Source organism: Triticum urartu, chromosome 1A (genome assembly GCF_056163025.1).
Source record: "Triticum urartu cultivar PI428250 chromosome 1A, HENAU_Tu73, whole genome shotgun sequence".
NCBI classification, from domain to species: domain Eukaryota; kingdom Viridiplantae; phylum Streptophyta; class Magnoliopsida; order Poales; family Poaceae; genus Triticum; species Triticum urartu.
Window position 1 is genome coordinate 579,244,099 of NC_141873.1, and position 14,410 is coordinate 579,258,508.

A 14,410-nucleotide genomic window follows, 5' to 3' on the forward strand; every position below is an offset into this window, starting at 1 on the left:
CCGATAACTCGGTTACAAAACATGATCATCTCATACAATAAAATTCAGCATCATGCCTTGACCATATCACATCACAAAATGCCCTACAAAAACAAGTAGACGTCCTCTACTTTGTTGTTGCAAGTTTTACGTGGCTGCTACGGGCTTAAGTAAGAACCAATCTCACCTACGCATCAAAACCACAACGATAGTTTGTCAAATAGACTCCGTTTTAACCTTCGCAAGGATCGGGCGTAGCCATACTTGGTTCAACTAAAGTTGGAGAGACAGTTGCCCGCAAGCCACCTGTGTGCAAAGCACGTCGGGGGAACCGGTCTCGCGTAAGCGTACGCGTAAGGTTGGTCCGGGTCGTCTCGTCCAACAATGTCGCTGAACCAAAGTATGACATGCTGGTAGGCAGTATGACTTATATCGCCCACAACTCACTTGTGTTCTACTCGTGCATATAACATCAACATAAATAACCTAGCTCGGATGCCACTGTTGGGTTTCGTAGTAATTTCAAAAAATTTCCTACGCACACGCAAGATCATGTGATGCATAGCAACGAGAGGGGAGAGTGTTGTCTACGTACCCAACGCAGACCGACTGCGGAAGCGATGACACGACGTAGAGGAAGTAGTCGTACGTCTTCACGATCCAACCGATCAAGCACCGAAACTACGGCACCTCCGAGTTCGAGCACACGTTCAGCTCGATGACGATCCCCGGATTCCGATCCAGCAAAGTGTCGGGGAAGAGTTCCGTCAGCACGACGGCGTGGTGACGATCTTGATGAACTACAGCAGCAGGGCTTCGCCTAAACTCCGCTGCAGTATTATCGAGGAATATGGTGGCAGGGGGCACCGCACACGGCTAAGGAATAGATCACGTGGATCAACTTGTGTGTTTCTGGGGTGCCTCTGCCTCAGTATATAAAGGAGCCAAGGGGGAGGGGGGCGCCGGCCAGGAGGAGGGCGCAGGAGGAGTCCTACTCCTTTCGGGAGTAGGACTCCCCCCCCCAATCCTATTCCAACTAGGATTCCCAAGGGGGAAAGAGGGAGAGGGGTGGCCGGCCACCTCTCCTAGTCCTAATAGGACTAGGGAGGGGGAGGCGCGCAGCCCTTATGGGCAGCCCTTTCATCTTTCCACTAAGGCCCACTAAGGCCCATATGATTCCCAAGGGGTTCCGGTAACCTCCCGGTAACCCGGTAAAATCCCGATTTCACCTGGAACACTTCCGATATCCAAATATAGGCTTCCAATATATCAATCTTTACGTCTCGACCATTTCGAGACTCCTCGTCATGTCCGTGATCACATCCGGGACTCCGAACAACCTTCGGTACATCAAAATGCATAAACTCATAATATAACTGTCATCGTAACCTTAAGCGTGCGGACCCTACGGGTTCGAGAACAATGTAGACATGAACGAGACATGTCTCCGGTAAATAACCAATAGCGGGACCTGGATGCCCATATTGGCTCCTACATAATCTATGAAGATCTTTATCGGTCAGACTGTTGGGGAACGTAGCAGAAAACAAAAAAATTTCCTACTCGTTTCACCAAGATCCATCTAGGAGTTCATCTAGCAACGAGTGATCAGATGCATCTACATACCTTTGTAGATCGCGAGCGGAAGCGTTCGAAGAACGGGGTTGATGTAGTCGAACACGTCGTGATTCAAATCACCGGAGATCCTAGCACTGAACGGACGGTACCTCCGCGTTCAACACACGTACGGAACGGATGACGTCTCCTCCTTTCTTGATCCAGCAAGGGGGAAGGAGAGGTTGATGAAGATCCAGCAGCACGACGGCGTGGTGGTGGATGCAGGGCGTCACAGTAGCAGGGCTTCGCCGTTTACTACGAGAGAGAGATGTAACAGGGGAGAGGGAAGCACCAAAGGCTGAGGTATGAAGTCCTCCCTCTCCTCAACTATATATAGGAGGGCCAAGGGGGGGGGTGCGCCAGCCTAGGAGATCCAATCTCCTAGGTGCGGCAGCCAAGGGGAGGTTTCCCTCCCCCCCCCAAGGCACCTAGAGGTGCCTTCCACCATTGTAAGGACTCTTCCCTTAAGTGGAACCCTAGGCGCATGGGCTTTTGGGGCTGGTGCCCTTGGCCCATCTAGGCCAAGGCGCAACCCCTAAAGCCCATGTGGCCCCCCGGGACAGGTGGCCCCACCCGGTGGGCCCTCGGGACCCCTCCGGTGGTCCCGGTACAATACCGATAACCCCGAAACTTGTCCCGATGGCCGAAACAGCACTTCCTATATATAATTCTTTACCTCCGGACCATTCCGGAACTCCTCGTGACGTCCAGGATCTCATCCGGGACTCCGAACAACATTCGGGTTACTGCATATACATATCTTCACAACCCTAGCGTCACCGAACCTTAAGTGTGTAGACCCTACGGGTTCGGGAGACATGCAGACATGACCGGGACGACTCTCCGGTCAATAACCAACAGCGGGATCTGGATACCCATGTTGGCTCCCACATGCTCCACGATGATCTCATCGGATGAACCACGATGTCGAGGATTAAACAACCCCGTATACAATTCCCTTTGTCAATCGGTATGTTACTTGCCCGAGACTCGATCGTCGGTATCTCAATATCTTGTTCAATCTCGTTACCGGCAAGTCACTTTACTCGTACCGTAATGCATGATCCCGTGATCAACCACTTGGTCACCTTGAGCTCATAATGATGATGCAATACCGAGTGGGCCCAGTGATACCTCTGTTGGGGAACGTTGCAGAAAACAAAAAATTTCCTACTCGGTACACCAAGATCATCTAGGAGTTCATCTAGCAACGAGCCATTGGATGCATCTACATACCTTTGTAGATTGCGCACGGAAGCGTTCAAAAGAACGGTGATGATGTAGTCGAACACGACGTGATCCAAATCACCGATGACCAAGCGCCGAACGGACGGCACCTCCGCGTTCAACACACGTACGGGACGGGAGACGTCTCCTCCTTCTTGATCCAGCAAGGGGGAAGGAGAGGTTGATGAAGATCCAGCAGCACGACAGCGTGGTGGTGGATGCAGGGCGTCACAGTAGCAGGGCTTCGCCTATACTACGAAGAAGAGACGTAACGGGGAGAGAGGGAGGCGCCAGGGGCTGGGTGTGTGAAGTCCCTCCTCTCCCTCACTATATATAGGGGTGCCAAGGGGGGGGCGCCGGCCCTAGTAGATGGCATCTACTAGGGGGGGCGGCGGCCTAGGGTGGGGGGCTTGCCCCCCAAGGCAAGGGGCGCCCCCTCTAGGGTTTCCCCTCAACCCTAGCCGCATGGGCCCTAGGGGGGTGGCGCCCCAGCCCACTATGGGCTGGGTTCCCTCCCACTTCAGCCCATGGGGCCCCCCCGGGATAGGTGGCCCCACCCGGTGGACCCCCGGGACCCATCCGGTGGTCCCGGTACAATACCGGTGACCCCGAAACTTATCCCGATGGCCGAAACAGCACTTCCTATATACAATTCTTTACCTCCGGACCATTCCGGAACTCCTCGTGACGTCCGGGATCTCATCCGGGACTCCGAACAATATTCGGGTTACTGCATATACATATCTTCATAACCCTAGCGTCACCGAACCTTAAGTGTGTAGACCCTACGGGTTCAGGAGACAAGCAGACATGACCGAGACGACTCTCCGGTCAATAACCAACAGTGGGATCTGGATACCCATGTTGGCTCCCACATGCTCCACGACGATCTCATCGGATGAACCACGATGTCGAGGATTCAATCAACCCCGTATGCAATTCCCTTTGTCAATCGATATGTTACTTGCCCGAGATTCGATCGTCGGTATCCCAATACCTCGTTCAATCTCGTTACCGGCAAGTCACTTTACTCGTACCGTAATGCATGATCCCGTGACCAGACACTTGGTCACTTTGAGCTCATTATGATGATGCATTACCGAGTGGGCCCGGTGATACCTCTCCGTCATACGGAGTGACAAATCCCAGTCTTGATCCATGTCAACCCAATAGACACTTTCGGAGATACCCGTAGTCTACCTTTATAGTCACCCAGTTACGTTGTGACGTTTGGTATACCCAAAGCACTCCAACGGTATCCGGGACTTACATGATCTCATGGTCTAAGGAAAAGATACTTGACATTGAAAAACTCTAGCAAACGAACTATACGATCTTGTGCTATGTTTAGGATTGGGTCTTGTCCATCACATCATTCTCCTAATGATGTGATCTCGTTATCAATGACATCCAATGTCCATAGTCAGGAAACCATGACTATCTGTTGATCAACGAGCTAGTCAACTAGAGGCTCACTAGGGACATGTTGGTGTCTATTATTCACACATGTATTACGATTTCCGGATAACACAATTATAGCATGAATAAAGACAATTATCATGAACAAGGAAATATAATAATAATGCTTTTATTATTGCCTCTAGGGCATATTTCCAACAGTCTCCCACTTGCACTAGAGTCAAGAATCTAGTTACATTGTGATGAATCGAACACCCATGGAATTCTGGTGTTGATCATGTTTTGCCCTAGGGAGAGGTTTAGTCAACGGATCTGCTACATTCAGGTCCGTATGTACTTTACAAATCTCTATGTCTCCATCTTGAACATTTTCACGGATGGAGTTGAAGCGACGCTTGATGTGCCTTGTCTTCTTGTGAAACCTGGGCTCCTTGGCAAGTGCAATAGCTCCAGTGTTGTCACAAAAGAGTTTGATTGGCCCCGACGCATTGGGTATGACTCCTAGGTCGGTGATGAACTCCTTCACCCTTATCGCTTCATGCACTGCCTCCGAGGCTGCCATGTACTCCGCTTCACATGTAGATCCCGCCACGACGCTTTGCTTGCAACTGCACCAGCTTACTGCCCCACCATTCAAAATATACACGTATCCGGTTTGTGACTTAGAGTCATCCAGATCTGTGTCGAAGCTAGCGTCGACGTAACCCTTTACAACGAGCTCTTCGTCACCTCCATAAACGACAAACATTTCCTTAGTCCTTTTCAGGTATAGATTTTGATGCCTAATATATAAGCAGCTTCTCCAAGGTCCTTCATTGAAAAACTTTTATTCAAGTAGGCCTTGATGCTGTCCAAGAGTTCTATATCATTTCCCATCAAAAGTATGTCATCTACATATAGTATGAGAAGTGCTACAAAGCTCCCACTCACTTTCTTGTAAACGCAGACTTCTCCATAAGTCTGTGTAAACCCAAACGCTTTGATCATTTCATCAAAGCGAATGTTCCAACTCCGAGATGCTTGCACCAGCCCATAAATCGAGCGTTGGAGCTTGCACACTTTGTCAGCATTCTTAGGATCGACAAAACCTTCCGGCTGCATCATATACAGTTCTTCCTTAAGGAAACCATTAAGGAATGCCGTTTTGACGTCCATTTGCCATATTTCATAATCATAGAACGCAGCAATTGCTAACATGATTCGGATGGACTTTAGCTTCGCTACCGGTGAGAAAGTCTCATCGTAGTCAACCCCTTGAACTTGTCAATAACCTTTAGCGACAAGCCGTGCTTTATAGATGGTCACATTACCATCCGCGTCTATCTTCTTCTTAAAGATCCATTTATTTTCTATGGCTCGCCGTTCAACGGGCAAGTCAGACAAAGTCCATACTTCGTTTTCATACATGGATCCTATCTCGGATTTCATGGCTTCTAGCCATTTGTCGGAATCCGGGCCTGCCATCGCTTCTTCATAGTTCGAAGGTTCACCGTTGTCTAACAACATGATTTCCAAGACAGGGTTGCCGTACCACTCTGGTGCGGAACGTGTCCTTGTGGACCTTCGAATTTCAGTAGGAGCTTGATCAGAAGTATCTTGATTATTATCATTAACTTCCTCTCTAGTCGGTGCAGGCACCTCAGGAACATTTTCTTGAGTTGCGCCATTTTCCGGTTCAAAAGGTAATACTTCATCAAGCTCTACTTTCCTCCCACTTACTTCTCTCGAGAGAAATTCTTTCTCTAGAAAGGACCCATTCTTGGCAACAAAGATCTTGCCTTCGGATCTGAGGTAGAAGGTGTACCCAATAGTTTCTTTTGGGTATCCTATGAAGACGCATTTTTCCGACTTGGGTTCGAGCTTTTTAGGTTGAAGTTTCTTGACATAAGCATCGCATCCCCAAACTTTTAGAAACGACAGCTTAGGTTTCTTCCCAAACCATAATTCATACGGTGTCGTCTCAACGGATTTTGACGGAGCCCTATTTAAAGTGAATGCGGCAGTCTCTAAAGCATAGCCCCAAAAAGATAGCAGTAAATCGGTAAGAGACATCATAGACCGCACCATATCCAATAGAGTGCGATTACGACGTTCGGACACACCATTACGCTGAGGTGTTCCAGGCGGCGTGAGTTGTGAAACTATTCCACATTTTCTTAAGTGTGTGCCAAATTCATGACTCAAGTATTCTCCTCCACGATCTGATCTTAGAAACTTGATTTTCCTGTCACGTTGATTCTCAACCTCACTCTGAAATTCCTTGAACTTTTCAAAGGTTTCAGACTTGTGTTTCATTAAGTAGACATATCCATATCTACTCAAGTCATCAGTGAGGGTGAGAACATAACGATAGCCATCGCGAGCCTCAACACTCATCGGACCGCACACATCAGTATGTATGATTTCCAATAAGTTGGTTGCTCGCTCCATTGTTCCTGAGAACGGAGTCTTGGTCATTTTTCCCATGAGGCATGGTTCGCACGTGTCAAATGATTCATAATCAAGAGACTCTAAAAGTCCATCTGCATGGAGCTTCTTCATGCGTTTGACACCTATGTGACCAAGGCGGCAGTGCCACAAGTATGTGGGACTATCATTATCAACCTTACATCTTTTGGTACTCACATTATGAACATGTGTAGTAATACGCCCGAGATTCATTAAGAATAAACCATTCACCATAGGAGCATGACCATAAAACATATCTCTCATATAAATGGAACAACCATTATTCTCAGATTTAAATGAGTACCCATCTCGAATTAAACGAGATCCCGATACAATGTTCATGCTCAAAGCTGGCACTAAATAACAGTTATTGAGGTTTAAAACTAATCCCGTTGGTAAATGCAGAGGCAGCGTGCCGACGGCGATCACATCAACCTTGGAACCATTCCCGACGCGCATCGTCACGTCGTCCTTCGCCAGTCTCCGTTTATTCCGCAGCTCCTGCTGTGAGTTACAAATATGAGCAAAGGCACCGGTATCAAATACCCAGGAGTCACTACGAGTACTGGTAAGGTACACATCAATTACATGTATATCAAATATACCTTTGGCGTTGCCGGCCTTCTTGTCCGCTAAGTATCTGGGGCAGTTCCGTTTCCAGTGACCCTTCCCTTTGCAATAAAAGCACTCCGTCTCAGGCTTGGGTCCATTCTTTGGCTTCTTCCCGGCAGCTTGCTTGCCGGGCGCGGCAACCTCCTTGCCGTCCCTTTTGAAGTTCTTTTTACCCTCGCCTTTCTTGAACTTAGTGGTTTTATTGACCATCAACACTTGATGTTCCTTCTTGATTTCTACCTCCGCTGATTTCAGCATTGAGAACAACTCAGGAATGGTCTTTTGCATCCCCTGCATGTTGAAGTTCATCACAAAGCTCTTGTAGCTTGGTGGAAGCGACTGGCGGATTCTGTCAATGACCGCATCATCCGGGAGATTAACTCCCAGCTGAGACAAGCGGTTATGTAACCCAGACATAGTGAGTATGTGCTCACTGACAGAACTATTTTCCTCCATCTTACAGCTGAAGAACTTGTCGGAGACCTCATATCTCTCGATCCGGGCATGAGCTTGAAAAACCATTTTCAGCTCTTTGAACATCTCATATGCTCCATGTCTCTCAAAACGCTTTTGGAGCCCCGGCTCTAAGCTGTAAAGCATGCCACACTGAACGAGGGAGTAGTCGTCAACACGTGTCTGCCAAGCGTTCATAACGTCTTGGTTCTGTGGGACGGGTGGATCACCTAGCGGTGCTTGTAGGACATAATCTTTCTTGGCATCTATGAGGATGATCCTCAGGTTCCGGACCCAGTCCGTATAGTTGCTGCCATCGTCTTTCAGCTTGGTTTTCTCTAGGAACGCGTTGAAGTTGAGGACTACGTTGGCCATTTGATCTACAAGACATATTGCAAAGATTTTAGACTAAGTTCATGATAATTAAGTTCATCTACTCAAATTATTAATGAACTCCCACTTAGATTAGACATCCCTCTAGTCATCTAAGTATTACATGATCCGAGTTGACTAGGCCGTGTCCGATCATCACGTGAGACGGACTAGTCAATGTCGGTGAACATCTTCATGTTGATCGTATCTTCTATACGACTCATGCTCGACCTTTCGGTCTTCTGTGTTCCGAGGCCATGTCTGTACATGCTAGGCTCGTCAAGTTAACCCTAAGTGTTTTGCATGTGTTCCGAGGCCATGTCTGTACATGCTAGGCTCGTCAAGTTAACCCTAAGTGTTTTGCATGTGTTCCGAGGCCATGTCTGTACATGCTAGGCTCGTCAACACCCGTTGTATGTGAACATAAGGATCCATCACACCCGATCATCACGGCGTGCTTAGAAACGACGAACTTTAGGAACGGTGCACAGTTAGGGGAGAACACTTCTTGAAATTGTTATGAGGGATCATCTTATTTACTACCGTCGTTCTAAGTAAACAAGATGCAAAACATGATAAACATCACATGTAATCAAATAATTAACGTGACATGATATGGCCAATATCACATAGCTCCTTTGATCTCCATCTTGGGGCTCCATGATCATCTTGTCACCGGCTTGACACCATGATCTCCATCATCATGATCTCCATCATCGTGTCTCCATGAAGTTGCTCGCCAACTATTACTTCTACTACTATGGCTAACGCGTTTAGCAATAAAGTAAAGTAATTTACATGGCGTTTCTTGATGACTCGCAGGTCATATAAAAGAATAAAGACAACTCCTATGGCTCCTGCCGGTTGTCATACTCATCGACATGCAAGTCGTGATTCCTATTACAATAGCATGAACATCTCATACATCACATATAGATCATTCATCATTCATCACAACTTTGGCCATATCATATCACAAACCACTTGCTGCAAAAACAAGTTAGACGTCCTCTAATTGTTGTTGCAAGTTCTACGTGGCTGAATTAGGGTTCTAGCAAGAACGTCTTCTTACCTACGTTAAAGCCACAACGTGATTTGTCAACTTCTATTTACCCTTCATAAGGACCCTGTTCATCGAATCCGCTCCAACTAAAGTGGGAGAGACAGACACCCGCCAGCCACCTTATGCAACTAGTGCATGTTAGTCGGTGGAACCGGTCTCACGTAAGCGTACGTGTAAGGTTGGTCCGGGCCGCTTCATTCCACAATACCGCTGAAGCAAGAAAAGACTAGTAACGGCAAGAAAGTTGACAAATCTACGCCCACAACTAATTGTGTTCTACTCGCGCAAGAAGAACTACGCATAGACCTAGCTCATGATGCCACTGTTGGGGAACGTTGCAGAAAACAAAAATTTTCCTACTCGTTACACCAAGATCATCTAGGAGTTCATCTAGCAACGAGCCATTGGATGCATCTACATACCTTTGTAGATTGCGCACGGAAGCGTTCAAAAGAACGGTGATGATGTAGTCGAACACGACGTGATCCAAATCACCGATGACCAAGCGCCGAACGGACGGCACCTCCGCGTTCAACACACGTACGGGACGGGAGACGTCTCCTCCTTCTTGATCCAGCAAGGGGGAAGGAGAGGTTGATGAAGATCCAGCAGCACGACGGCGTGGTGGTGGATGCAGGGCGTCACAGTAGCAGGGCTTCGCCTATACTACGAAGAAGAGACGTAACGGGGAGAGAGGGAGGCGCCAGGGGCTGGGTGTGTGAAGTCCCTCCTCTCCCTCACTATATATAGGGGTGCCAAGGGGGGGTGCCGGCCCTAGTAGATGGCATCTACTAGGGGGGGCGGCGGCCTAGGGTGGGGGGCTTGCCCCCCAAGGCAAGGGGCGCCCCCTCTAGGGTGTCCCCTCAACCCTAGCCGCATGGGCCCTAGGGGGGTGGCGCCCCAGCCCACTATGGGCTGGGTTCCCTCCCACTTCAGCCCATGGGGCCCCCCCGGGATAGGTGGCCCCACCCGGTGGACCCCCGGGACCCATCCGGTGGTCGTGTACAATACCGGTGACCCCGAAACTTATCCCGATGGCCGAAACAGCACTTCCTATATACAATTCTTTACCTCCAGACCATTCCGTAACTCCTCGTGACGTCCGGGATCTCATCCGGGACTCCGAACAATATTCGGGTTACTGCATATACATATCTTCATAACCCTAGCGTCACCGAACCTTAAGTGTGTAGACCCTACGGGTTCAGGAGACAAGCAGACATGATCGAGACGACTCTCCGGTCAATAACCAACAGCGGGATCTGGATACCCATGTTGGCTCCCACATGCTCCACGATGATCTCATCGGATGAACCACGATGTCGAGGATTCAATCAACCCCGTATGCAATTCCCTTTGTCAATCGATATATTACTTGCCCAAGATTCGATCGTCGGTATCCCAATACCTCGTTCAATCTCGTTACCGGCAAGTCACTTTACTCGTACCGTAATGCATGATCCCGTGACCAGACACTTGGTCACTTTGAGCTCATTATGATGATGCATTACCGAGTGGGCCCGGTGATACCTCTCCGTCATACGAAGTGACAAATCCCAGTCTTGATCCATGTCAACCCAATAGACACTTTCGGAGATACCCGTAGTCTACCTTTATAGTCACCCAGTTACGTTCTGACGTTTGGTATACCCAAAGCACTCCTACGGTATCCGGGAGTTACATGATCTCATGGTCTAAGGAAAAGATACTTGACATTGAAAAACTCTAGCAAACGAACTATACGATCTTGTGCTATGTTTAGGATTGGGTCTTGTCCATCACATCATTCTCCTAATGATGTGATCTCGTTATCAATGACATCCAATGTCCATAGTCAGGAAACCATGACTATCTGTTGATCAACGAGCTAGTCAACTAGAGGCTCACTAGGGACATGTTGGTGTCTATTATTCACACATGTATTACGATTTCCGGATAACACAATTATAGCATGAATAAAGACAATTATCATGAACAAGGAAATATAATAATAATGCTTTTATTATTGCCTCTAGGGCATATTTCCAACAACCTCTCCGTTATATGGAGTGACAAATCCCAGTCTCGATCCGTGTCAACCCAACAGACACTTTCGGAAATACCTGTAGTGCACCTTTATAGTCACCCAGTTACGTTGTGACGTTTGGTACACCCAAAGCACTCCTACGGTATCCGGGAGTTACATGATCTCATGGTCAAAGGAAAAGATACTTGACATTGGAAAAGCTCTAGCAAACGAACTACACGATCTTGTGCTATGCTTAGGATTAGGTCTTGTCCATCACATCATTCTCCTAATGATGTGATCCCGTTATCAATGACATCCAATGTCCATAGCCAGGAAACCATGACTATCTGTTGATCAACGAGCTAGTCAACTAGAGGCTTACTATGGACATATTATGGTCTATGTATTCACACGTGTATTACGATTTCCGGATAATACAGTTATAGCATGAATAAAGACAATTATAATGAACAAAGAAATATAATAATAATACTTTTATTATTGCCTCTAGGGCATATTTCCAACAGTCTCCCACTTGCACTAGAGTCAATAATCTAGTTACATTGTGATGAATCGAACACCCATGGAATTCTGGTGTTGATCATGTTTTGCCCTAGGGAGAGGTTTAGTCAACGGATCTGCTATATTCAGGTCCGTATGTACTTTACAAATCTCTATGTCTCCATCTTGAACATTTTCACGAATGGAGTTGAAGCGACGCTTGATGTGCCGTGTCTTCTTGTGAAACCTGGGCTCCTTGGCAAGTGCAATAGCCCCAGTGTTGTCACAAAAGAGTTTGATTGGCCCCGACGCATTGGGTATGACTCCTAGGTCGGTGATGAACTCCTTCACCCATATTGCTTCATGTGCTGCCTCCGAGGCTGCCATATGTACTCCGCTTCACATGTAGATCCCGCCACGACGCTCTGCTTGCAGCTGCACCAGCTCACTGCTCCACCATTCAACATATACACGTATCCGGTTTGTGACTTAGAGTCATCCAGATCTGTTTCGAAGCTAGCGTCGACGTAACCCTTTACGACGAGCTCTTCGTCACCTCCATAAACGAGAAACATTTCCTTAGTCCTTTTCAGGTACTTCAGGATATTCTTGACCCCTGTCCAGTGTTCCTTGCCGGGATTACTTTGGTACCTTCCTACCAAACTTACGGCAAGGTTTACATCAGGTCTGGTACACAGCATGGCATACATAATAGAACCTATGGCTGAGGCATAGGGGATGACACTCATTTCTTCTATCTCTTCTGCCATGGTCGGGCATTGAGCTGAGCTCAATCTCACACCTTGCAAAACAGGCAAGAACCCTTTCTTGGACTGATCCATTTTGAACTTCTTCAAAATCTTATCAAGGTATGTGCTTTGTGAAAGACCTATGAGGCGTCTTGATCTATCCCTATAGATCTTGATGCCTAATATATAAGCAGCTTCTCCAAGGTCCTTCATTGAAAAACTCTTATTCGAGTAGGCCTTGATGCTGTCCAAGAGTTCTATATCATTTCCCATCAAAAGTATGTCATCTACATATAGTATGAGGAATGCTACAGAGCTCCCACTCACTTTCTTGTAAACGCAGGCTTCTCCATAAGTCTGTGTAAACCCAAACGCTTTGATCATCTCATCAAAGCGAATGTTCCAACTCCGACATGCTTGCACCAGCCCATAAATCGAGCGTTGGAGCTTGCACACCTTGTCAGCATTCTTAGGATCAACAAAACCTTCCGGCTGCATCATATACAATTTCCTTAAGGAAACCATTAAGGAATGCCGTTTTGACGTCCATTTGCCATATTTCATAATCGTAGAATGCGGCAATTGCTAACATGATTCGGACGGACTTTAGCTTCGCTACCGGTGAGAAAGTCTCATCGTAGTCAACCCCTTGAACTTGTCGATAACCCTTAGCGACAAGCCGAGCTTTATAGATGGTCACATTACCATCCGCGTCTGTCTTCTTCTTAAAGATCCATTTATTTTCTATGGCTCGCCGTTCAACGGGCAAGTCAGTCAAAGTCCATACTTCGTTTTCATACATGGATCCTATCTCGGATTTCATGGCTTCTAGCCATTTTTCGGAATCCGGACCCGCCATCGCTTCTTCATAGTTCGAAGGTTCACCGTTGTCTAACAACATGATTTCCAAGACAGGGTTGCCGTACCACTCTGGTGCGGAACGTGTTCTTGTGGACCTTCGAATCTCAGTAGGAGCTTGATCAGAAGTATCTTGATCATCATCAATAACTTCCTCTCTAGTCAGTGCAGGCACCTCAGGAACATTTTCTTGAGTTGCGCCATTTGCCGGTTCAAGAGGTAATACCTCATCAAGTTCTACTTTCCTCCCACTTACTTCTTTCGAGAAAAACTCTTTCTCCAGAAAGATTCCGTTCTTGGCAACAAAGATCTTGCCTTCGGATCTTAGGTAGAAGGTATACCCAATAGTTTCTTTAGGGTATCCTATGAAGACGCATTTTTCCGACTTGGGTTCGAGCTTTTCAGGTTGAAGTTCCTTGACATAAGCATCGCATCCCCAAACTTTTAGAAACGACAGCTTAGGTTTCTTCCCAAACCATAATTCATACGGTGTCGTCTCAACGGATTTCGACGGAGCCCTATTTAAAGTGAATGCGGCAGTCTCTAAAGCATGGCCCCAAAAAGATAGCGGTAAATCAGTAAGAGACATCATAGACCGCACCATATCCAATAGAGTGCGATTACGACGTTCGGACACACCGTTACGCTGAGGTGTTCCAGGCGGCGTGAGTTGTGAAACTATTCCACATTTTCTTAAGTGTGTACCAAATTCGTGACTCAAGTATTCTCCTCCACGATCTGATCGTAGAAACTTGATTTTCCTGTCACGTTGATTCTCAATCTCACTCTGAAATTCCTTGAACTTTTCAAAGGTTTCAGTCTTGTGTTTCATTAAGTAGATATACCCATATCTACTTAAATCATCAGTGAGCGTGAGAACATAACGATAGCCACCGCGAGCCTCAACACTCATTGGACCGCACACATCAGTATGTATGATTTCCAATAAGTTGGTTGCTCGCTCCATTGTTCCTGAGAACGGAGTCTTGGTCATTTTTCCCATGAGGCATGGTTCGCACGTGTCAAACGATTCATAATCAAGAGACTCTAAAAGTCCATCTGCATGGAGCTTCTTCATGCGTTTGACACCTATGTGACCAAGGC